General features: G+C 43.2%; 1 long non-coding RNA gene across 9 annotated transcripts; it reads left to right on the forward strand.

Annotated features, from left to right (window-relative positions):
• Nucleotides 1–407: 407 nt before the first annotated feature.
• LOC125550824 (uncharacterized) lies at nt 408–6,846 on the forward strand. Of its 9 annotated transcripts, none has more exons than XR_007301918.2 (9): nt 409–812; nt 977–1,042; nt 1,469–2,200; nt 2,397–2,526; nt 2,619–2,701; nt 3,064–3,148; nt 4,424–4,591; nt 4,804–4,851; nt 6,429–6,845. It is a non-coding gene; the product is annotated as an uncharacterized LOC125550824 (long non-coding RNA). The 9 variants fall into 9 exon arrangements; XR_007301920.2 differs by having other exon boundaries at nt 4,823–4,851; XR_007301915.2 differs by having other exon boundaries at nt 408–812; nt 4,424–4,851; nt 6,429–6,846.
• The last annotated feature ends 20,528 nt before the right edge of the window (nt 6,847–27,374 follow it).

Consider the following 27,374-nt stretch of genomic DNA (forward strand, 5'->3'; position numbering starts at 1 on the left):
GATTAAGACATGCTAGGACACTCCATAAATGCAAACAGGGGCATGGATGGATAGGACATAACAATATCTCAAAATCATCCTTACGGAACATACTCAAAAGAAGTATGGATCTCACTGTAGCAACATGAATACATGGCATTGAACATATAAAGCCCACTAGAGTACCCGCCATTCTAGGGGCATTCGCGGCGCGCATGCATTCTGGCCGCACGATCTGCCTCGCTGGCCCGATTTTACAGTGCTGTCAAAAATCCCGCGGTTAGTTTCTTTGAACATTGATCTTTCATGCTGCAGCGGATGACATGTGGGGCTCCTTTCCTCGTGGGCCCGTTTTGCAGTTACATTGAGAAGAAACCTCAGGGTCCCGTCCGTTCTATGCGTTGTGGAATCGGGCAAAACCTAGCTGCAATCCCCTCACATCCTCGATCCCCCAGACCCCATGCCTCGTCTCTCCTCTCCTCCTCATGACCACCGCCGCCGCCGCGCCCCTTCTCCTCCTCCTCCTCTGCCCAGCGCTGCCTCTCCTCCTCTCCTACTACCGGATCCTCCCGCGTGCTGGCTTCTCCTCAAAGAGAAGGGTCACATCCCGCAGGAGAAGAGGGGCGGCGCGGCAAAATTGAGGAGTAGCGTCGCAGCTAGGTCTTGACGGTGGAGGTTGAGGAGCAGGGGAGGCCGATGGTGGGGCGAAGGAGTAGCGTGGCCGGTGACCGGGGCAAGAAGCAGCGAGACAGCACTCCCATCGCACTGGGATGGAGCTGCAGGGGAGAAGGGGTGGTCAGCCCTTGTTCATCATGGCCGCCATTGGCTTGCAGGTATGCTCTGGCTAGGTTGTTCTTTCTCTAACTTAGGCTATGGTTGCAATCGTTGGCTGTTATGTTAGGTCTTGATGTATTTGCTTTTCTATAGGCTTATAGTTTGAAAAACCATATACAATGATTCCTAATTTGATGCCAATAGCTCGTGTGTTGATTACCAGAGGCAACAGCACAGTCGTGGAGTACATGTACATCAATGCCGACAGTGCCGGCAGCAACGACACGAGGTGGGCGATTTGACCAGCGCAACATTCTTGTGTGTTCATTTAGACATTCAGGAAAGAATCTGGTCCTTGTCTTTCCATGCACGCCTGTATATTTAGACATTCTTGTTTCTATGTATGCATACACATAGAAGATATTAAATATGTCTGAAACATGTGAAAGCATGCATATTTTACTGGGCTCGAAACATATCGGACCTCTGCTGCTCACAATATCTAGGAGGAATTCTAAATGCCCAATTTGATCAATTTTTTAGTTTAATAAAGGTTGTCCCTGATTCTCAGTCTCTTAGGTACAGTATGTTAGTTCAATAAAGGCCATTCCTGTCCTTAGTTTAATAGATACAATGAGCTTTTCAATTTGTCGTTCTCATCTTGCTTAGAGTGATTTTATCTTCGTCTTTATGCACACAACTTTTATGATTTCAGTCTCAAGATGACGCTTTTGTGGCCAGTAATGAAAACTGCTTAAAGATGAGCCCACCCAGCCACCTGTCATCCACAACCCTACTCCTCAAGCCATTCTTGTCTCTACAGGCAGGTAAGCTCTTTCCTCCTCCCCCCTCTCTCTTTCGAATTTATGCTGGTAGATGTGTTTGCTATGGGTTCTGCTCCTGCCAGGCTTGGCTGCTGCTTGGCCTAACTCTACTTGTGCTGCTGCTATGTGCTACTATATGTTGTTGGTTGCCTCCTTGGTTATTTGTGAATATGAAAACACTTTGTGAGAAGCACGGATTGTAGAGAAGGCTATGAGCCAATGAGAAGAGCTTCATTTTTAGTTTTTTTTAAGAATTGATGAAGGACGTGTCATATGTTCAGTTGCTAACATTCTCTCTATGGTGTATGCACTTGTTGTTCATTGCATTGGAGGGAGAGGAAAACTCTTTGTGAGAAGCAAGGATTGAAGAGAAGGCTATGAGCCAGTGAGAAAACCTGAACTTTAGTTTTTTATTTAAGAATTGATGAAGGATATGTCGTACGTTCAGTTACTTACATATTCTCCATGGTGTATGTACCTGCTGTTCATTGCATTCGAGGGAGAGGACAACAAGAGTAAGAAAGTCTTGCGGCATGAAGGCAGTAGCACGCAGCGCCAAGTCAAGCGCATTGGCCTCGATGGCAAGAGACCAGTACCATCAGGTTCGCTTGACTGCTTGCTAGGTTAGTGGTTCATCTCTTATTCCTCTTCATGTAGGAAATATAAGGTGCACATATAGAAGAGTCCATACTGGGCATCCTTTTCTTTTTTAGTTTTTGCAATCCATGGCAAAGTGTGTTATATATTTTCATAATTCTTACCACTTATTTTTTCAGCAGCATAGATTTAAATGCAGTAACGCGTGTTTATACTTTGCAGCCCGGCATTGAACAATACCCTTAATAAAGCTACATGGTGGACGCTAATTGTCATATTTTGACCGACAAATTTGTTTGAATAGATTATACAAGATTGATGTGATTATCAGATGATTGCAATCTACCCCAGGGTGAGTTTATCCTTTTGGTTTATGCAAAAATGCTTATTTGGCTTCATGTGTAACATGATTTTTCAGCATCTAATATTTGTTCTGTCCAACAGAGTACACGAGAAAGAAATGCTACTGCTACATTACTTCTGCTTGCCAAGGGAAAAGAGAGTTCCATTGTAAAATGAGATGCCAGGTATTGAGGGCTAGACTGTATATGGCAAAGATTAATTTGTTATGGTGAAGCCAAAGCTTTAGTGTTTGAGTCATTGGGTGTCATCTTTGTTAACTTATTATTAAGCATATCTACTATGTACTTTGTCCCACATAAATGATTGAGAAAAACTCTGCTTTTTATGACATCATGACTCACTGCCATGTCTAAATATTTGAATCTTATATTGATGTTTCGACCATGGATGCCAAAACATCACAGTTTGCCTGATAGAGTGAATCCATTATAAAATAAATCTCCTTCCATCAATTAGATAGCTTTTATGAATTTGATTTTTCTATTTTGAAGATACATATTGGTTATTTGGATGCTTTCGTTTAAAGATTTGCATAGATCAATGAGGATTCGTGCGGCAGGGAGGGGACTGGTGATAAGAAACATGGGTCCAAGAAGAAATCAAAGAGCATGGTGAGTTGTCCCCCCTTTTGAAATTTAAAACCTAGACTAGAATCGGTCAATTGTAATTTGGCAATATGATTAGGATAGCATAATATTTTGTAACTACCTTGCTAATAGCTTCGCGAGGTAATTATGTCAGCTATATATGTGTTTATTTTTTACTGTAGTGAGATCGCTTATTTTAATTTAGAAAATACAAACATGAAGTGTGGTTATAAGAATCTAATAACAGATGTTCTTAGCATGAACAAGCTCTGTAATGCAAGGTTGTCAGAATCGCGATTTTGAATCGGATCGGAGCTCCGATGGTAAGATTGCAAATCGTAGAATCTTCACTATCAGGATCGTAGAAACGTAGATCCTATGAACTAAAATCGTAGAATCATAGGGGTTAGTTTGGATCGTAAAGTCGTAGAATTGTATAACAGAATCGCGATTCTAACAACCTTGCTGTAATGTACCTACTGACTAATAGCACAATCAAATCCTTCCTGAGCTTCGTCTGTCAGTCATGACTTGGCATGCCCAGTTTTACTTTACGAAGAGTAGTATGTGGTGCTCTAATATTCAACCGTGTTCTTGAATTGGGAATTATGTTTATAATAGTTGAAGTGCTTGTGTGTTAGTCTGATGTATATAAGTGAAAGAAAATAAAAAACGGATGGACGAAGGGAACTTCTTGCTTTTCTTTTCCTTTTGTTTCTCTGTTTGATAATTACTCCCTATGATGGGAAGGTTTGAGAATAGAAGCATCCTACTCTTTTATCCCTTTTAGTGTGAACGGCTCGACGGCAAGCGTGGCTATCTACTCCTCACTCTATTGGTTGTGTCTCTATCTTCCCCGTGCGCTGCGCCACACGCCTATTTGTGGCTTGCGTGCTGCTGCTGCATTTATGGTGTGTTGGCTTGAGATGTGTGTGTGTGTGCACTAGCTAGGCGAGGATCACTGGCTTACTTCTCTCTCTCTCTCTCTGTAGCTTCTTAGAAAAAAAATACTTCTCCTCTCGCCTGGATCATGCTTCTAGCATCTTTCTAGGCAGGTAGATGTTTCCAAGATCAAGAGAGAAAAGGTTCTTGCATGTATATACTTTTAGGTGACACATGACCAGAAGTCTTTCCTATGAAAATCATGTGGTATTGTGACGCCCCGACCCTTTTCTTCAAAAATTTGCGATGTGTTTATGCATGTCTGTGTTGTGATGTGCTCATGTGCATATGAGCATGATTTGTTCTGGCACTTTAGGCATTAGCACACCTATAATACCATTTTCTAATATCTGACAGTTGTATACTTATATTGGCTGCGCTGAGCTTTTGGGATATAATTTCGAAGGGTATTCTTCCCATATGATCAGTTCTGCGACGTGCACTCATTTTTACTGCGATGAATGGTGTCTAAGTCTCCCTCTCTCTGTCACTCTCTGTGTGTGCCACTCTCTCTGAGATTTGAAGGTAAGTTATTATTTCCTATAATCAATCATGAGGATGTTACGATTTCTATTTATTTCTGCGGTGGCCAATAAAATCTGACAAGAAGTTGTTATCCACCTCCTTCCATGATGGTGAACCTCCAACTATTGTTTCTTTTCCGGTAGGATATGCATTTGATCCAGTCCATGTCTTGGCCTCTTTTTGATGTGTGTATTGCTATGTTCTTCTTCCAGGTATTGTTCAATCCATCAGTAGCTAGCGGATGTCGTGCTGTGATTAAGGTTTGCCACCTTCCTCTGCTACATCGCCTAGTTTTATGGGCCATTCTTAGAATACTATGTGCTTGCTCTTTTTGGCTGTGGCATGTGAATATGATGCTTACCAACATTATTGTAGAATTTGTTTCTTGGTGATGTAAAACTTATAGCTATTAAAGGAAGCCCTTGATTTGTATTAGGTACTTGTGACATTTGGTGGAATTGTATGACAAATAGTGAAAGAATACAAATTACCAATGATGTAGTTACATAGAGAGAAGATACTCACATGTCACATCATATTCCCTCACGCTCCTCTTCTCAATTGCAAAAATTAATATTAGTTCAAGCTTCTTTTGTTATGCTGTCAACAATGTCAATTGGTGCAACAGGTGTCACCCTAAGAAATTGAGATTAGCTAATATGTTATTCTGTAACAACACTCAGGTTCTTGAAACAAGCAAGACGAGAATTTATTTAAACATGATAGTATATTACCTACTTTAAATCCTCCAATATAATGGTCGACATTAATGGCGTAAACATCCGCTCACAAATAGTTTCAACATAAGTGTTATGAGCTGCAAAGTAAATGAATAGATCATTAAACCAGGCAAACTGCAAAAGCAAAATCTTCACGTAGTAATTTTTATCATACAAGCAATTGAAATAACAGACATGTGAGATTCCAGGCAAGATACATACTTTCCCCAATGCTTCTTAACAACATCAATTGCTTTTCCTTACTCGTCTGCCCTATGAAACTGAGTATGTCTAAACTGGGTTCGAAGTTACACGGACAGATGTAAGGAACTGATAAATTTACCAAGACAGGGTTCAGTGAGGTCGAGATCATACACCTTATGTGTCAACAACATAGGGTTCCATGCAATCTCAAGATCATGTTAATTCATCTGTCCATGTCTGCCACAACTCCCGAAGCGCCATGCATCTCGCTGCACCAAGCACGAACGAATTCAGGCCACTTAAAAAGGACATAATAGCATGGCGACTGTGGATTTTTCTTATCAAAAGTTCAAAACGACGCACTTAACTCAGCAACCACACACCTCTGTCCCCAACATGCATATGAGGGTTTTTTATTAGGAATTATATATAGACAAACCATACGAGGCTTCTTTTTTATTAGGAACTATATGGTCTTCAATCGCATGTTTGAGAAAGTTTCCCATTAACAACCTAGCTATAATGTGTACATATGATATAATACTATGAAATAGGCAAAAATGGTATCTGGTTGAGAAAATTGTTTATTTAGATGCCTAAAACAAACAAACAAAAACAAGTGATAGAACCCTAACCGAATATTCACTTGCAAGATGAGGCTTGTAGAGATCGTAAACATGAGTCATGTGAGAAGCTCTATATTTGCTTTCGAAAGAAATAGATGCATTTGGACCAATAAGCATAGCAATTGTAGCAGCTCCACCCATAGGCCGAGCTGACCCCTCTGCATAAACCTGAACATAATATGGGACAGCAAATGAGTGTTGCACGGAGACAAAAGGAAGAGAAACTAAATCCACTTAGTGCAACAGTTGGATGGCCATATTGGGTGACTAACCGTGCTATCTGTGCAGACTACGAGGCCGTAACGTTCATCCCAACATCAACTTTCGATTGAAGTTACACAAAGAGGGAGGTTGTTCCACCATAACATGCATTACTAGAGTCAAACTTCCTCAATGTCAGTATTCATACTTTCCTGTATTTGTGACAAGTGTCAACGGTAGTGACTGAGTGAGTGCGACTGAGACTGAACTAATAAACAACTGTCAAGCTGTCTCGCTACCAACCGCAAGGTGGCCAATTAGCTTCAAATCAATGTGGTACTTTTCCAGCAGGGATTTGACAATTGTCAAGCTGACACAACTTTCCGACTTGAGCATTCAGATAACGAACAGAGCATTGCATTAAATATATATGTATTTGATCTAATTGCTTAGTAAATTCTACTCATCAAGAAGTCATCCCCAAATTGCCTCTCCCTCCATACAGAGCTGCCTTGCCGTGCACACCAGGTTCGACCAGATCGAGAACGCGCCCTTCCTCTGACCGAGACGAAGGCCTGCAACTCACAACCAGACCATACTCACCTAAATGACTAACAACAAAAACAATATCACCACTAAAACCTTTTGACGGAATTGAAAGACACCACCACAGCCTACTGACAGAAACATCACCACCGACAATCCAACGCCACATCATCACCACACAAACTGGATAAGAAGCAAGATAAATCCTCATAGAATAAAAGAAATGCCATACCATGCTGCCCCAAAAGACACAACAGAGAAAGCAGAAAAAGACCCGGCGTAGAGCAGCCTCCCCAGCCTGAAGAAGCAATGAAGATCCCCACTGAAATGGTCAGAACAATTTTTTAGAGCAAACATAGTAAAACAAAATCTGTTTTACTGAAATCTCAAGCATGTTTTGTCTGTTTTCTGCAACAAAAAATCACTATCAAAGAAGACAGGGGGTGCAGACGCTACCATACCTGTAGTTATACTTGTGACGGTGGAGTCGCCGACAAGACCGTGAGGTCGCCGGCACCTCTGCCCAAAGACACCGGCTCCCACGCACTGCCGGGATGTGGGCAACCACGAGCATGCTCGTCGGGAGGCATCCTCAATCGCTTGCGATGGCTTCCTTCCATGAAAACGAGGGCTCTGCTGGTGAGGTCCGAGATCCCGATTGGAGAGGAGAGGAGAGGAGGTGGCGTCCGCTCAAGCCGACGCTGGCAACAGGCGGTCGGCTCGAGTGTCCGAGCCTGCCATTGGGCAGCGCCACAGCACAGGAGGCGGGGCCCCTCTTGCTCCCCAACACTGGTGCGCATCAGCGGAGGATGGAAAACTTGGGGCGGGGAAGAGAAATAGGGGAGAGGTGCCAGCCACCATGCGCTGGGATTTCAAGATCGAAGGGGGAGAAGCAGCGAAGAGACAACAGAGCAGAGGAGCGACACGTGTTGCGTGCCGTCATCCTATCCCCACGCCACTTTGCACTACACCGGTTAAAGAAACGGCCAACAAGACCGGAAACTCCGAAGAGTACCCGAGCTCGCTTGCTCTCACTCAAAAGTGTCCATCCCACGTCAGCCTCTCCAATGCATCCCGTATTTGATTTTTGTATTAGGTCTAATTAATCCCAACCTACTAGAAAACTTACGATGTGCTAGGGCATTTTTTGCATGGCCAACATGAACAAATCCCAATTTTCAAATTGTAAAATGTAGTCGCACTTTTTTGCATGGTGAACATGAACAAATCCTAATTTGCAAATATTTAAATGTAATCATCATTTGCACAACAAACATGAAAATTTCTTATTTTGCAAATTATGAAATGTCATCGTCCCAAATCTGCTAGGATAGGCCTTTTTTTTGCACCGCTAACATGAACAGAAACAATTTGCAACTTGGGATTTGAAATCATCCTTTCTTAATTAATCTTAAATCTGTTAGACAAATGAACATGTAGAGCATTCATTGCACCTGAATTTACAACTGTCCATTTAACCACAACCACTAAACGCGCCCGAGCGCCATTCCTCCGCACTTCCAACAAACCGAATATTGCCAGATGTGCACGGGCATCATGGTGCATGTTACAAAAAAATCATTTTTTACAGCTTAAAAAAATTGAAACCTTTTGTAAACACGCACACACACATATATACTATATATGTGCAAAAAATTATAACATTTTGCTTTCCCACGTAGTGTAAAAGAAAGACAAATATGTATTTTCAAATGGGATGGAATTTTGTTTTTTTGTATAGCTTTCAAATTACATTTATTTTCGAAACAAAATTCCATGGATCCGTAGTGAATACATGGAAGTTTCCACAGAATTATTTTTGATTTTTTACTTTTAAATATGGTTTTTGCATTTTTTAAGGGCACCATGGTGCCCGAGCACAGAAACTTCACACTCCAACAAAACGGGCCATCGAACCACGTGACACATGTGGTAAGCAATTCGAACTATTCAAAAAAAAACAGGCCATCACACTTGGGAGGGACGAGTGCTTTTAAAAAAACATGTGAGGGAAGTGTCAAAACTAATGTCAGAAATAGTCGTTCCCAGGAGTTTTAACCCCAGGGAGTTTAATGATTTAGGTGATTGTGTTACATGATGGTTAAAGATAATCAGTGAGAAGAATTTTATGCTTGCTACATATTAACTTACTTTGATGCTAATATATTCAACTCTTTTTAGTGCTTTTCGGTACAATCTATACCAGTTTCATTTTGGAATCAACTGAAGACGACGTAAGTAAGATATATTGTAGAGCACCTTGACGATACACTTTACAATCCGAAGACATTTTGAGAGCTTAGACAACGAGTTCGGTCATATGGATCCGTGTGTTCGCCAATGACAGCCCACTGGACACACCTACCATGAAGAGCTACTTAGTCGATGTGGTCATTTGAACTGTCAAAGCATCTTATATTTAGGAACAGAGGGAGTAATATATAATGTTCTCTATAAAAATTATACCTAAGTATCTATTTCTTTATGCTTTAAGGATTTTGTTATCAATCTCTAAACCACTCTTATTTGCATGGTTTGAATGCTTGGTTCGCTCTTGCTTTTTGCATTAGCTGTGCAACGGGTCAAAAGTGTTGGAACAAGTTAGGATCCCAACAAAAATGCTTTTGGATGCTATGATGCAACAGATTGGCCTTCCAAATCGTAGTGTACTCAACACAGAAAGTAAAGGAATGTTGGTGTCGACGCAACCATTCAGTTATGTCCATCTAAGCACCAACTAAGCAATGAACTTTGAAGGAAATCAATATCCATCTATGTCTACGAAAATCTCGAAGAAGCTGAAGATCGGCTGGAAAATGAAGCTATTAGGTTTATGGAAGTCTCTTACAACAAAGTGGTGCAAGACTTCAACTATGATAAGTTCCAGCTGGTTCAACAAAAAAATAAATCTCTAAAACAGGAGCTTAAAGAAAATAAGTAATAATGGACTATCTAAGCAGCAGTTGGTGCAGTATTTCGGGTGGGGATCGCATGACAGTGAAAGAACTTTACCATATAAGAGATACCAACTTCATAATAGGATCAACACCCAAAGACATCGATTTTAACCATACTCTATCGCAAATAAGATATGTTGCAGAGCTCCTCAATGATATAATTACAATCAAATGACATTCTATAAAAAGGGTATTATTGGGGACTGGATGATGATATGGAAGGCATATCTACTTTTGGCATTGGCAGCCCACCGAACACACCCACCATGAAAAGTTGCTTAGACAATGAAGTCATTTTCGATACCGATGACACATGCAACGATGATTCTACCTGATGTTCACCACTGCGTATATCACTCATCGTAAAGAGAGATGGCCAGACCTATCTATATGATGCATCTCTACTTATGTAGCTTGCTTACTAAAAACAATGTAAATAAGCTACCATAAATTGTAACATTGTGTATAAACATTATACCTTAGTATCTATTTCCTTATCTTCCAATCAGTGTCTAAATATTCTTACGTGCATGGTTTTCAATGCTAGGTTGCTCTCGCCCTTTGCGCCATCGGCGCAAAGTACTCATTATTTCAATCTGTGTCTGAGTTTTCCTATCACCACTCTTACAATACTTGGCTTGCTGCCGGCCTTTGCGTCATTGGTGCAATGGGTCATCTAGTAAAAATAACAGCAGACAAAGACTTAACCAAAATCCTGAGATCCTGAAATCAGCAATATTACAAGAGCTACTTTGCATGCTTGTGCTAGTCACCATATTGATCACAACAATACATGGAATATACCTCTGTAAAGATGGCATGGCATATCCCAAAACACATGTAGAGCTCAAGTCCATATGCAGCTCACAATAATCATGGCAAAAATGACAAATGCTCATAAACTGATAAGAATCAGCACCTAACATTATGAAGCACTCTTGGGACAGTCATTAGGGCATCAAGATGGACACAAACAAGCATGGTGCAATGGAACAAAATGAAGATCACATCCAGATGAACATTTTGATATATTATATGCATGAAACAGAGCAGCACACATGGAGTTATGGCACGGCGAACATGGCATCAGAAGATAGGAAATCAGGGACTTAGTGGAAAAATAACCTCCCAGATCTGGATCTAGGGTTCGCACGTGGACCGAGGTGGGGCCGGAGTTGCTCGCCAGAGACGAGGAAGATGATGGCCGGAGGGTCGGGGAGGCTCGCAGGAGTCGCGGGGTCGGGCGGATCCGGCCGGTGCCGGTCGCCGGAGCAGAGGCGACGGCGTGGGGCGCGGGGGCGCGGGCAGTGACGCGCCGGCGGGAGGTGGCGGAGCTAGGGCGGCGGCAGCGCGGGAGGTCCGGCGGTGGCGCGCCGGCGTCGGGCGGTAGGCGGCGCGCGGCGGCGGGGCGCGGGCTCTCTCGGGCCCGGCGTGGCCCGGGGCGGGCCCGATCTGGGCCTCACGGGACCTGGCGGCGGGAAGGAGAGAGAGGGCAACATGGTGGCGCGGGAGAGGCCGGACGGTGGCGGCGGACATGTCCGTCGGTGGTGGGGAAGTGTCCGGCGGCGCGAGGGGAAGAAGACTAGGGTTTCCTTCGCGATTTTTCGGAGGGAGGTGAAAATATATAGGTAGAGGGAGGTAGGAGAGTCCAAATGGGGTGCTGTTTTCGGCCTCGTGATCGTGATTGAACGGCCGAGAGGATGGAGGGGGTTTGGATGGGTTATTGGGCCACTTTGGAGGGGTGTTGGGCTGCAACACACACGAGGCCTTTACGGTTAACCGTTGGAGTATCAAATGGACTCCAAATGGTACGAAACTTGACAGGCGGTCTACCGGTGATATACCAAGGCCGCTTGGCAAATCTCGGTCCATCCCGAGAATGCTTAACACCCGCACACGAAAAAAGGCAAAAGGGGGCGCCGGAGGACATAGGAGCGCCGGATTGCAAAACGGACAACGGGGAAAATGCTCGGATGCATGAGACGAACACGTATGCAAATGCGATGCACATGATGACATGATTTGAAATGAATGACACACAAACAAATGACAAGGCAACAACAGCGAATAGCTGGAAGACATCTGGCGCAACAGTCTCGGGGCGTTACAACACTCCACCACTACGAGAGGATCTCGTCCCGATATCTAGGATGTCACCGGAGGGAAAACAGAAGAGAAAGAGGAGAGGTAAAACTAAGTTGCTTCTTTGACAAATGAGTGAAACAAAAAAACCTTGAGAGGTTGAACAAATTGAAAGAAAGAATAAAACGGAGATGAACGAAGTTGAAAGCACTCCATTAGGAAAGAGGAACAAGGAAGAACAAATACGGACAACACTCCGGTTGAAAAGAGATGCAAGACTCGAAAAGATGAAAAGAATTTGAGCAAAGGACACAACACTCCAGTTAAATGGATAAACATGAAAAGAACATGATCATCACAATTCGAGATGATGAGTGAGGAGAGCAACGTCACAATGCCTCCGTAAGAAGAAAGAATATAGCTCATTGAAATCAAAGGATGGAGAAGAAAAGGTCAACTTATGCCACAAGTGAGCTTGAAGATCACCCTTCCAAGAAAGTTATAACGGAGTTGTTGGAAAACCAACAACAAAAAGGATAAGCTTGATATGGACTTATAGAAGACATCTCAAAATTATGAGGTGACAACTTGCCACTCACGGAAAAGATTTGATTGGCAGCTAGAAAAAGATAGAAATATTCTTCCACCGAGGTGATAAGGATAAAACTTGGATCATAGATAATCACCACAAAGAGCAACACTCCCAATGGAAGGCTTTAGGTGAAATTTATACCAAGATAACTCCATGGAAGAAAGTGATGGGTTTAAATACCTCATTCTTGTGAATGAAGAATGATATATTACCACCTCAAAAGATAAGGGAGAACGATTGCACTCCGGATTGCAAGATGAAGAAAACTTGAGCTCCTCTGAAAAGAATCTCAATGAACACTTCGAGAAGGAATTAATTCCTTGATGAACCATCATATAGAGCCTCCATGAAGAACTCCGGTAATAAAAGAATGATCAAATGAAAAGAAAGTTGAAAAGAACTCCGGGAGAAGCCTTGCAAGGATTTAGATGAAGCTTTGAAATGATATAACCGAGAAAACTTGGAACTCCAGAAAGAAAGATTAACAAATGAAATCAAGAATTTTGATGAACCTCTGAAATAAGGAAATAATCACTTGGAAGAAACAAGAATAAGAATTACATTATGCTTTGAAGGAAATATGCCCTAGAGGAAATAATAAAGTTATTATTTATTTCCTTATATCATGATAAATGTTTATTATTCATGCTAGAATTGTATTAACCGGAAACATAATACATGTGTGAATACATAGACAAACAGAGTGGCACTAGTATGCCTCTACTTGACTAGCTCGTTGATCAAAGATGGTTATGTTTCCTAACCATATACATGAGTTGTCATTTGATTAACGGGATCACATCATTAGGAGAATGATGTGATTGACTTGACCCATTCAGTTAGCTTAGCACTTGATCGTTTAGTTTGTTGCTATAGCTTTCTTCATGACTTATACATGTTCCTATGACTATGAGATTATGCAACTCCCGTTTACCGGAGGAACACTTTGTGTGCTACCAAACGTCACAATGTAACTGGGTGATTATAAAGGTGCTCTACAGGTGTCTCCAAAGGTACTTGTTGGGTTGGCGTATTTCGAGATTAGGATTTGTCACTCCGATTATCGGAGAGGTATCTCTGGGCCCACTCAGTAATGCACATCACTATAAGCCTTGCAGGCATGGCAACTAATGAGATAGTTGCGGGATGATGTTTTACGGAACGAGTAAAGATACTTGCCGGTAACAAGATTGAACTAGGTATTGAGATACCGACGATCGAATCTCGGGCAAGTAACATACCGATGACAAAGGGAACAACGTATGTTGTTATGCGGTTTGACCGATAAAGATCTTCGTAGAATATGTGAGAGCCAATATGAGCATCCAGGTTCCGCTATTGGTTATTGACCGGAGACGTGTCTCGGTCATGTCTACATAGTTCTCGAACCCGTAGGGTCCGCATGCTTAAAGTTCGATGACGGTTATATTATGAGTTTATGTGATTTGATATACCGAAGGTAGTTTGGAGTCCCGGTTGAGATCGGGGACATGACGAGGAGTCTCGAAATGGTCGACACGTAAAGATCGATATATTGGACGACTATATTCGGACATCGAAAAGGTTTCGAGTGATTCGGGTATTTTCGGAGTATCGGGGAGTTTCGGGAATTCACCGGGAGAAGTATTGGGCCTTATTGGGCCATACGGGAATAGAGGAGAGAAGCCAAAAGGAAGGAGGCACGCGCCCCCCCTCTAGTCCGAATGGGACAAGGGGTGCAGCCCCTTTTCCTTTTCCCTCTCCCCCTCTTTCCTTCTCTCCTACTCCAGAAAGGAAAGGGAATCCTACTAGGACTTGGGAGTCCTAGTAGGACTCCCCACACTTGGCACGCCCCCTCTAGGGCCGGCCTCTCCCTCCCTCCTTTATATACGGGGGCAGGGGCACCTCTAGACACAACAATTGATCATTGATCTCTTAGTCGTGTGTGGTGCCCCCCTCCACCATAGTCCACCTCGATAATACTGTAGTAGTGCTTAGGCGAAGCCCTGCGTCGGTAGAACATCAACATCGTCACCACGCCGTCGTGCTGACGGAACTCTCCCGCAACACTCGGCTAGATCGGAGTTCGAGGGACGTCATCGGACTGAACGTGTGCTGAACTCGGAGGTGCCGTGCGTTCGGTACTTGATCGGTCGGATCGTGAAGACGTATGACTACATCAACCGCGTTGTGCTAACGCTTCCGCTTTCGGTCTACGAGGGTACGTGGACAACACTCTCCCCTCTCGTTGCTATGCATCACCATGATCTTGCGTATGCGTAGGAATTTTTTTGAAATTACTACGTTCCCCAACAGTGGCATCCGTGCCAGGTTTTATGCGTAGATGTCATATGCACGAGTAGAACATAAGTGAGTTGTGGGCGATATAAGTCATACTGCTTACCAACATGTTATATTTTGGTTCGGCGGTATTGTGGGATGAAGCGGCCCGGACCGACATTACGCGTACGCTTACGCGAGACTGGTTCTACCGACGTGCTTTGCACCCAGGTGGCTGGCGGGTGTCTGTTTCTCCAACTTTAGGTGAACCGAGTGTGGCTACGCCCGGTCCTTGCGAAGGTTAAAATAGCACCAACTTGACAAACTATCGTTGTGGTTTTGATGCATAGGTAAGAACGGTTCTTGCTCAGCCCGTAGCAGCCATGTAAAACTTGCAACAATAAAGTAGAGGATGTCTAACTTGTTTTTGCAGGGCATGTTGTGATGTGATATGGTCAAAGCATGATGCTAAATTTTATTGTATGAGAAGATCCTGTTTTGTAATCGAGTTATCGGCAACTGGCAGGAGCCATATGGTTGTCGCTTTATTGTACGCAATGCAATCGCCCTGTAATGCTTTACTTTATCACTAAGCGGTAGCGATAGTCGTAGAAGCATAAGATTGGCGAGACGACAACGATGCTACGATGGAGATCAAGGTGTCGCGCCGGGACGATGGTGATCATGACGGTGCTTCAGAGATGGAGATCACAAGAACAAGATGATGATGGCCATATCATATCACTTATATCGATTGCATGTGATGTTTATCTTTTATGCATCTTATCTTGCTTTGATTGACAGTACCATTATAAGATGATCTCTCACTAAATTTCAAAGATAAAAGCGTTCTCCCTGAGTATGCACCATTGCCAAAGTTCGTCATGCCCAGACACCACGTGATGATCGAGTGTGATAAGCTCTACGTCCATCTACAACGGGTGCAAGCCAGTTTTGCACACGCAGAATACTCAGGTTAAACTTGACGAGCCTAGCATATGCAGATATGGCCTCGGAACACTGAGACCGAAAGGTCGAGCGTGAATCATATAGTAGATATGATCAACATAGTGATGTTCACCATTAAAAACTACTCCATTTCACGTGATGATCGGTTATGGTTTAGTTGATTTGGATCACGTGATCACTTAGATGATTAGAGGGATGTCTATCTAAGTGGGAGTTCTTAAGTAATATGATTAATTGAACTTTAATTTATCATGAACTTAGTCCTGGTAGTATTAGCATATCCATGTTGTAGATCAATAGCTCGCGTTTAGCTCCCCTGTTTTATTTTGTTATGTTCCTAGAGAAAACTAAGTTGAAAGATGTTAGTAGCAATGATGCGGATTGGATCTGTGATCTGAGGATTATCCTCATTGCTGCACAGAAGAATTATGTCCTTGATGCACTGCTAGGTGACGGACCTATTGCAGGAGCATATGCAGACGTTATGAACGTTTGGCAAAGCTCAGTATGATGACTACTTGATAGTTTAGTGCACCATGTTTTACGGCTTAGAAACCGAGACTTCAAAAATGTTTTGAACGCCACAGAGCATATAAGATGTTCCAAGAGTTGAAATTAGTATTTCATACTCATGCCCGTGTCGAGAGGTATGAGACCTTTGATATTACTTTGCCTACAAGATGGAGGAGAATAGCTCAACCAGTAAGCATGTGCTCAGATTGTCTGAGTACTACAATCGCTTAAATCAAGTGGGAGTTAATCTTCCAGATAAAATAGTGATTGACAGAATTCTCTAGTCACCATCACCAAGTTAGTAGAACTTCGTGATGAACTATAATATGCAAGGGATAACGGAAACGATTCCCAAGCTCTTCGTGATGCTAAAATTGACGATGGTAAAAATCAAGAAAAGCATCAAGTGTTGATGGTAAACAAAACCACTAGTTTCAAGTAAAGGGACAAAAGGAAGAAAGGGAACTTCAAGAAGAACGACAAGCAATTTTCTTCTCAAGTGAAGAAGCCCAAGTCTAGACCTAAGCCTGGGACTAAGTGCTTCTACTACAAAGGGACTAGTCACTGGAGGCGGAACTGCCCCAAGTATTTGGTGGATAAGAAGGATGGCAAAGTGAACAATGCTATATTTGATATACATGTTACTGATGTGTTTATAGCAACCCCTCGGTATTTGATACTGGGTCAGTTTCTAAGAATAGTAACTCGAAACAGGAGTTGCAGAATGAACAGAGATTAGTTAAGCGTGAAGTGGCGATGTGTATTGGAAATGGTTCCAAGATTGATATCATCATCATCGCACACTCCCTATACTTTCGGGATTAGTGTTAAACCTAAAATAAATGTTATTTAGTGTTTGCGTTGAGCATGAATATGATTGGATCATGTTTATTGCAATACAGTTATTCATGTAAGTTAGAGAATAATTGTTGTTCTGTTTACATGAATAAAACCTTCTATGGTCATACACCCAATGAAAATGGTTTGTTGGATCTTGATCGTGGTGACACACATTTTCATAATATTGAAGCCAAAAGATGCAAAGTTAATAATGATAGTGCAACTTATTTGTGGCACTGTCGTTTAGGTCATATTGGTGTAAAGTGCATGAAGAAAATCCATGCTGATGGGCTTTTGGAATCACTTGATTATGAACCAGTTGATGCTTGCGAACCATGCCTCATGGGCAAGATGACTAAGACTCTGTTCTCTGGAACAATGGAGCAAGCAACAGATTTGTTGGAAATCATACATACTGATGTATGTGGTCCGATGAATATTGAGGCTCACAGCAGGTATCATTATTTTCTGATCTTCATAGATGATTTGAGCAGATATGAGTATATCTACTTGATGAAACACAAGTCTGAAGCATTTGAAAAGTTCAAAGAATTTTAGAGTGAAGTGGAGAATCATCGTAACAAAAATAAAAGTTTCTACGATATGATCGTAGAAGTAAAATATTTGAGTTACGAGTTTGGCCTTTAGTTAAAAAATGTGAAATAGTTTCACTACTCACGCCACCTGGAACACCACAGTGTAATGGTGTGTCCGAACGTCGTAACCATACTTTATTAGATATGGTGCGATCTATGATGTCTCTTACCGTATTACCACTATCGTTTTGGGGTTATGCATTAGAGACAGCTACATTCACGTTAAATAGGGCACCATCTAAATCCGTTGAGACGACACCGTATGAACTATGGTTTGGCAAGAAACCTAAGCTGTCGTTTCTTAAAGTTTGAGGTTGCAATGCTTATGTGAAAAGTTTCAACCTGATAAGCTCAAACCCAAATTGGAGAAGTGCGTCTTCATAGGATACCCAAAAGAAAATGTTGGGTACACCTTCTATCACAGATCCGAAGGCAAGTTATTCATTGCTTAGAATGGATCCTTTCTAGAGAAGGAGTTTCTCTCGAAAGATGTGAGTGGGAGGAAAGTAGAACTTGATGAGGTAACTGTACTCGCTCCCTTATTGGAAAGTACTTCATCATAGAAATTTGTTCCTGTGACTACTACACCAATTAGTGAGGAAGCTAATGATGATGATCATGTAACTTCAGATCAAGTTACTACCGAACCTCATAGGTAAACCAGAGTGAGATCCGCACCAGAGTGGTATGGTAATCCTGTTCTGGAGGTCATGTTGCTTGACCATGACGCACCTACGAACTATGAGGAGGCGATGATGAGCTCAGATTCCGCGAAATGGCTTGATGCCATGAAATCTGAGATGGGATCCATGTATGAGAACAAAGTATGGACTTTGGTTGACTTGCCCGATGATCGGCAAGCCAAAGAAAATAAATGGATTTTCAAGCAGAAGACGGACGCTGATAGTAGTGTTACTATCTACAAAGCTAGACTTGTCGAAAAAGGTTTTTGACAAAGTTCAAGGTGTTGACTATGATGAGGTTTTCTCACTCGTAGAGATGCTTAAGTCTGTCCTAATCATGTTAGCAAATTGCCGCATTTTATGAAATTTGGCAAATGGATGTCAAAACTGCATTCCTGAATGGATTTCTGGAAGAAGAGTTTTATATGATACAACTGGAAGGTTTTGTCGATCCAAAGGGAGCTAACAAAATGTGCAAGCTCCAGCGATCCATCTATGGACTGGTGCAAACATCTCGGAGTTGGAATATACGCTTTGATAAGTTAATCAAAGCATATAGTTTTATACAGACTTGCGGTGAAGCCTGTATTTACAAGAAAGTGAGTGGGAGCACTACAACATTTCTGATAAGTATATGTGAATGACACATTGTTGATCGGAAATAATGTAGAATTATTCTGCAAAATATAAAGGAGTGTTTGAAAGGAGTTTTTCAAAGAAAGACCTCGGTGAAGCTGCTTACATATTGAGCATCAAGATCTATAGAGATAGATCAAGACGCTTAATAAGTTTTTCAATGAGTACATACCTTGACAAGATTTTGAAGTAGCTCAAAATGGAATAGTCAAAGAAAGAGTTCTTGCCTGTGTTACAAGGTGTGAAACTGAGTAAGACACAAAGCCCGACCACGGCAAAGATAGAAAGAGAATGAAAGTCATTCCCTATGCCTTGGCCATAGGTTCTATAAAATATGCCATGCTGTGTACCAGATCTATTGTATACCCTACACTGTTTTTGGCAAGGGAGTACAATAGTGATCTAGGAGTAGATCACTGGACAGCAGTCAAAATTATCCTTAGTGGAATAAGGATATGTTTCTCGATTATGGAGGTGACAAAAAGGTTCATCGTAAAGGGTTACGTCGATGCAAATTTTGACACTGATCCAGATGACTCTAAGTCTCAGTCTGGATACATATTGAAAGTGGGAGAAATTAGCTAGAGTAGCTCCGTGCAGATCATTGTTGACATAGAAATTTACAAAATACTTACGGATCTGAATGTGGCAGACCCGTTGACTAAACTTCTCTCACAAGCAAAACATGATCACACCTTAGTACTCTTTGGGTGTTAATCACATAGAGATGTGAACTAGATTATTGACTCTAGTAAACCCTTCGGGTGTTGGTCACATGTCGATGTGAACTATGGGTGTTAATCACATGGTGATGTGAACTATTGGTATTAAATCACATGGCGATATGAACTAGATTATTGACTCTAGTGCAAGTGGGAGACTGAAGGAAATATGCCCTAGACGCAATAATAAAGTTATTATTTATTTCCTTATATCATGATAAATGTTTATTATTCATGCTAGAATTGTATTAACCGGAAACATAATACATGTGTGAATACATAGACAAACAGGGTGTCACTAGTATGCCTCTACTAGACTAGCTCGTTGATTAAAGAGGGTTATGTTTCCTAACCATAGACATGAGTTGTCATTTGATTAACGGGATCACATCATTAGGAGAATGATGTGATTGACTTGACCCATTCCGTTAGCTTAGCACTTGATCGTTTAGTTTGTTGCTATTAATTTCTTCATGACTTATACATGTTCCTATGCCTATGAGATTATGCAACTCCCGTTTACCGGAGGAACACTTTGTGTGGTACCAAACGTCACAACGTAACTGGGTGATTATAAAGGTGCTCTACAGGTGTCTCCAAAGGTACTTGTTGGGTTGGCGTATTTCGAGATTAGGATTTGTCACTCCGATTGTCGGAGAGGTATCTCTGGGCCCACTCGGTAATGCACATCACTATAAGCCTTGCAAGCATTGCAACTAATGAGATAGTTGCGGGATGATGTTTTATGGAATGAGTAAAGAGACTTGCCGGTAACGAGATTGAACTAGGTATTCAGATATCGACGATCGAATCTCGGGCAAGTAACATACCGATGACAAAGGGAACAACGTATGTTGTTATGCGCTTTGACCGATAAAGGTCTTCATAGAATATGTGGGAGCCAATATGAGCATCCAGGTTCCGCTATTGGTTATTGACCGAAGATGTGTCTCGGTTATGTCTACATAGTTCTCGAACCCGTAGGGTCCGCACGCTTAAAGTTCGATGACGGTTATATCATGAGTTTATGTGATTTGATATACCGAAGGTAGTTCGGAGTCCCGGATGAGATCGGGGACATGACGAGGAGTCTCGAAATGGTCGAGACGTAAAGATCGATAAATTGGATGACTATATTCGGACATCGGAAAGGTTCCGAGTGATTCGGGTATTTTCGGAGTACCGGGGAGTTACGGGAATTCACCGGGAGAAGTATTGGGCCTCATTGGGCCATACAGGAATAGAGGAGAGAGGCCAAAAGGAAGGAGGCGCCCCCCCTCTAGTCTGAATTGGACAAGGGGTGCAGCCCCCTTTTCCTTTTCCCTCTCCCCCTCTCTCCTTCTCTCCTACTCCAGAAAGGAAAGGGAATCCTACTAGGACTTGGGAGTCCTAGTAGGACTCCCCACACTTGGCGCGCCCCCTCTAGGGCCGGCCTCTCCCTCCCTCCTTTATATACGGGGGCAGGGGGCACCTCTAGACACAACAATTGATCATTGATCTCTTAGCCGTGTGCGGTGCCCCCTCCACCATAGTCCACCTCGATAATACTATAGTGGTGCTTAGGCGAAGCCCTGCATCGGTAGAACATCAACATCGTCACCATGCCGTCGTGCTGACGAAACTCTCCCTCAACACTCGGCTGGATCGGAGTTCGAGGGACGTCATCGGGCTGAACGTGTGCTGAACTCGAAGGTGTCGTGCGTTTGGTACTTGATCGGTCGGATTGTGAAGACGTACGACTACATCAACCGTGTTGTGCTAACGCTTCCACTTTCGGTCTACGAGGGTACGTGGACAACACTCTCCCCTTTCGTTGCTATGCATCATCATTATCTTGCATGTGCGTAGGAATTTTTTTGAAATTACTACGTTCCCCAACATGCTTATCCATCGTAAGAATTACAAACAAAGGATTTCATACCACTTATTATCGTAGAAAGGATTAAGATAGATATAGCGCAAACTTGAGAAGGTCTTCAAGGAACCACCGGTAGGATTGGAAAGAACGAGTGAATTGATATGATAACCAAGGAAGAGAACTCTTGAACCGAACCACCGTAAGAATTGAAAATGCACGAAGAAAAGATAAAGAAACACCGGGAAGAATTAGAAAATGAACGAAGATACTTGAGAGAATTTTGGTACAAGTGAGCGAAGAAAACGCGAACTGATTAGAGAATACTTGAACGAAGCACGTGTAGATTTTTAGAATGAGAGCTGAAAGCTGGAATGAATAATTATGAGATGATGGGCTCCAGAGAATCGAACTGAAAAGACTGCAGAATTGCTCCGGATGGGTGCAAAGAATTCTCACAATCGAAAACAATTATGAGAGGATGGCATCAAGCTAGAACCATGAATCTTCAAGAGAACGGACCAAGATTTAGAGGAAACACTTCTTCGGTCTTCAAATGTTGAGAATGACGATGAGAAACACCACCATGTGTAGTTGAGATACTCCGGGATGAAAATTAGAAAAGGTTGAACCAACAATGAAAATAATTTGAAAGATCTTGGAGAAAGACATATGACTGATGATAATCCATTCTGACGTCAAACTTTGAAAGGATTTGAGGATAGCTCCGGGAAAATAGAAGAGTCAGGTAAGATCCTGGGAAAAGACCTATGGGTTAGGGCCCACTCAAAAGAAACACTGTTGAGCGATTTAAAAGATAGATTGCGCCGGTTGAGTTAAATGGCTTGACTAAGATAACAACCTCGAGATAGGTTCGAACGGATCTTGAATGAAAAGACGAGCCTTCTGAGATATCTTCAGTACTCCCGAACAAATGAATAGCGAGAGGTGGATGATTAAGAGGTGCACCGACATGAGAACACATTAGCAACGATGAAAAGTTATGATCGACAAAGCTTGAATTAAATCCACCGGAGAAGAAAAGAACGAATAATGATAACTTGAAGCTCCGTTAGAACCTTCTTGAGAATCACCGGATAAGAACATTGACGGAAAAGAATGGAGAGGCTTCCCATCAATAAAAGGATACTTGGTTAAGAAAACCGAGTCCTTGAAGAAAAATAAAGGGGTGGGTGGGCGAGAAAACAAAGACAACTTGGGGGCGGATGAAACGAACACCGTTGAGAGAAACTTAGAATTGAACTTGCGGATGTTTTAGAATGTTCGGATCCACTTGAAGAGAAACACGCCGGATGAAAAGGATTGACATGACAATCTCAATTATCATGAAGGATTAGTATTCACATAGAAATATGAGGACACCGCTTAGACAAGGTATGGAATCAACATATGACTTCGAAGCAACTCGAATACCACAACTCAAAACTAATAAAGGATTGGCTCGCAGAATAAGCCAGAAATACCCGCGTGATCCTAAAAACAATTCATGAAATTTGAGGAGAGAAGAGTCAAAACTCTACGTCAGGATGCCTCACCAGAGCGACAAAGGGACTGGGGAGTAAAAAGAATCCTACTCTCCGATTTATATAATCCTATAAGACTCAAAACATTTTTTTTCTAGACTCAACAACGCCAACGATTCGATCAAGCAGGGGGCTCCTAAGTCGGGGAAGGCTCTGATTACCAACTTGTAACACCCACGATGAGGCTATATCTCCCATGTGTCGGAGCACGACTTAGAGGCATAACCACATAGTAGGCATGTCGCAAGAGGGGTAATCTTTACACATGCCATGTACTAAATAAGAAAGGGATAAAGAGTTGGCTCACAATCGCCACTTTAAACAATACATAATATCATACAATATCCAGAAAACAATCAAGGTCCGACTATGGAACCAAAATAAATAAAGACAACCCCAAATGCTAGATCCTCGATCGCCCCAACTGGGCTCCACTACTGATCGACCAGAAAAGAAACGAAACAACGAACATGATCTTCATCGAGCTCCCACTTGAGCTCGGTTGCGTCACCTGCACTGGTCTCATCGGCACCTGCAACTGTTTTGGAAGTATCTGTGAGTCACGGGGACTCAACAATCTCACACCCACGCGATTAAGACTATTTAAGCTTACGGGTAGGATAGGGTAGTGAGGTGGAGCTGTAGCAACCACTAGCATACGCAAAAAAGAGCGAGAAGAGAAGCAACGCACGGTCGTGAACTAGAAGTGATCAAGAAGTGATCCTAAAACTACTTATGCACAAGCATAACTCCAAAACCGTGTTCACTTCCCGGATTCCGCCGAAAAGAGACCATCACGGCTACACACGCGGTTGATGTATTTTAATTAAGTCAAGTGTCAAGTTATCTACAACCAGACATTAACAAATTCCCATCTGCCCATAACCACGGGCACGACTTTCAAAAGTTCATTACCCTGCAGGGGTGTCCCAACTTAGCCCATCACAAGCTCTCACGGTCAACGAAGGATATTCCTTCTAGCGGGAAGACCCGATCAGACTCGGAATCCCGGTTACTAGACATTTCGACAATGGTAAAACAAGACCAGCAAAGCCACCCGATGTGCCGACAAATCCTGATAGGAGTCACATGTATCTCGTTCTCAAGGCAACACCGGATGAGACTAGCTACGAGTAAAACCAAACCTCAAGTTTCCCTGAGGTGGCCCCGCAGGCAGCTCGGTTCGGACCAACACTCAGAGGAGCACTGGCCCGGGGGGTTAAAATAAAGATGACCCTTGAGTCTGCAGAACCCAAGGGAAGGGATATATGGTGGTAGGTAGGCAAATGGTAAAACCAAGGTTGGGCCTTGCTGGAGGAGTTTTATTCAAGGCGAACTGTCAAGGGGTTCCCATTATCACCCAACCGCGTAAGGAACGCAAAATCAAGGAACATAACACCGGTATGACGGAAACTAGGGCGGCAAGAGTGGAACAAAACACCAGGCATAAGGCCGAGCCTTCCACCCTTTACCAAGTATATAGATGCATTAATTAAATAAGAGATATTGTGATATCCCAACAATAACCATGTTCCAACATGGAACAAACTTCAGCTTCATCTTCACCTGCAACTAGCAACGCTATAAGAGGGGCTGAGCAAAGCGGTAACATAGCCAAACAACGGTTTGCTAGGACAAGGTGGGTTAGAGGCTGAACGTGGCAATATGGGAGGGATGATATAGCAAGTGGTAGGTATCGTGGCATAGCAAAAGAGCGAGCATTTAGCAAGCAAAGATAGAAGTGATTTCGAGGGTTTGGTCATCTTGCCTGCAAAGTTCTCCGAGTTGACGAAAGCTTGATCCTCGTAAGCGTACTCAACAGGTTCCTCAATCACGAACTCGTCACCCGGCTCTACCCAAGGCAATAACACAAGAAAAAGAGCCAACAATCAATCATGGTGCAATGCGCAAGAAACATGATGCAAAACAGGGCATGATATGCGAGATGTGATATGCAATGCATATGCATGCTTCGGAAGCGAAAGATTGAACCAGGCCTCAACTTGGAAAACCAAGAGTGCCGCTGGAAAGATGGGATGATTCCGGTCGAAATCGATATAAAGATCGCCGAATCGGAGACACGGTTTGCAAATGGCAAGCAAAACAATAATGGCACGATTCTGCGATTAATAGCACGATGCCATCTAGAATGCAACAAGAAACTAAGCTACTGGACTCCAACATAGCAACAAAGCACGTGGCAGTGATCTACTCAAGATGCTTGACAAAAGATGAACACCGAGCTACGACCAAATCACACAATAGCAGGGTAAAACAAGCATGGCAAAAGGGCAAAAGATATCAACATCACAGACTTAGTGAAAATAATAACATGCCATGAATTAACATCGGGAAGCAAAGTTCAGAGCAAGCTAACAACATGCTACAGGAACAGATTATAGCAAACAAGTGCATGTCATGAATCTACTCAAAGCATATAACAAAAGTCCCTTACTAACCATAAGCCAAAAAGGATCAGAAGATATCATGGCACCCATGTAAACATAGCAAGTTTCGTTAACAGATTTAGACTTAGCAGAAAACTAGGCATGGCATAAACAGAATTATGAAGGCATCTTTGCGAGCTCGATTCACTCAACACAAGTCATTGCATGACAAGATAAGCATAGCACCAGCAAGAAGACATTATCATGAAGCTAACCATGGCAAGAATAAGTCTATGGCATGCTTGGATCAACTACAACAACCTTGGCATAATTGATTAACATGTAAACAATCTGCCAGGAACATTTTATAGCAAAAGTAGAGCAAGATTAAGACATGCTAGGGCACTCCATAAATTCAAACAGGGGCATGGATGGATAGAACATAAAAACATCTCAAAATCATCCTTACGGAACATACTCAAAAGAAGCATGGATCTCACTGTAGCAACATGAATACATGGCATAAAAATAACAGCAGACAAAGACTTAACCAAAATCTCGAGATCCTGAAATCAGCAATATTACGAGAGCTACTTTGCATGCTTGTGCTAGTCACCACATTGATCACAAAAATATATGGCATATACCCTTGTAAAGATGGCATGACATATCCCAAAACACATGTAGAGCTCAAGTCCATATGCAGCACACAATAATCTTGGCAAAAATGACAAATGCTCACAAACTGATAAGAATCAGCACCTAACATTATGAAGCACTCTTGCAACAGTCATTAGGGCATCAAGATGGACTCAAAAAAGCATGGTGCAATGGAACAAAATGAAGAGCACATCCAGATGAACATTTTGATATATTATATGCATGAAACAGAGCATCACACATGGAGTTATGGCACGACGAACATGGCATCAGAAGATAGGAAATCAGGGACTTAGTGGAAAAATCACCTCCCAGATCTGGATCTAGGGTTCGCACGTGGACCGAGGCGGGGCCGGAGTTGCTCGCCGGAGACGAGGAAGATGCTGGCCGGAGGGTCAGGGAGGCTCGCCGGAGTGGCGGGGTCGGGCGGATCCGGCCGGGGCCGGTCGCCGGAGCAGAGGCGGTGACGTGGGGCGCGGGGGCGTGGACGGCGACGCGCCGGCGGGAGGCGGCGGAGCTAGGGCGGTGGCGGCGCGGGAGGTCCGTCGGTGGCGCGCCGGCGTCGGGCGGCAGGCGGCGCACGGCGGCGAGGCACAGGCTCTCTCGGGCCTGGCGCGGCCCGGGGCGGGCCCGATCTGGGCCTCACGGGCCCTGGCGGTGGGGAGGAGAGAGAGGGCGACGTGGCGGCGCGGGAGAGGCCGGACGGTGGCAGCGGACATGTCCGTCGGTGGTGGGGAAGTGTCCGGTGACGCGAGGGGAAGAAGACTAGGGTTTCCTCCATGATTTTTCGGGGGAAGGTGCAAATATATAGGTAGAGGGAGCTAGAAGAGTCCAAATGTGGTGCGGTTTTCGGCCATGCGATCGTGATCGAACAGGCGAGAGGATGGAGGGGGTTTGGATGGTATATTGGGCCACTTTGGAGGGGTGTTGGGCTGCAACACACACGAGGCCTTTACGGTTCCCCGGTTAACCGTTGGAGTATCAAACGGACTCCAAATGGTACGAAACTTGACAGGCGGTCTACCGGTGATATACCAAGGCCGCTTGGAAAATCTCGGTCCATCCCGAGAATGTTTAACACCCACACACGAAAAATGGCAAAAGGGGGCGCCAGAGGACATAGGAGCACCGGATTGCAAAACGGACAACGGGGAAAATGCTTGGATGCATGAGACGAACACGTATGCAAATG

This window comes from Triticum urartu, chromosome 4A (assembly GCF_056163025.1).
Source record: "Triticum urartu cultivar PI428250 chromosome 4A, HENAU_Tu73, whole genome shotgun sequence".
Taxonomy (NCBI): domain Eukaryota; kingdom Viridiplantae; phylum Streptophyta; class Magnoliopsida; order Poales; family Poaceae; genus Triticum; species Triticum urartu.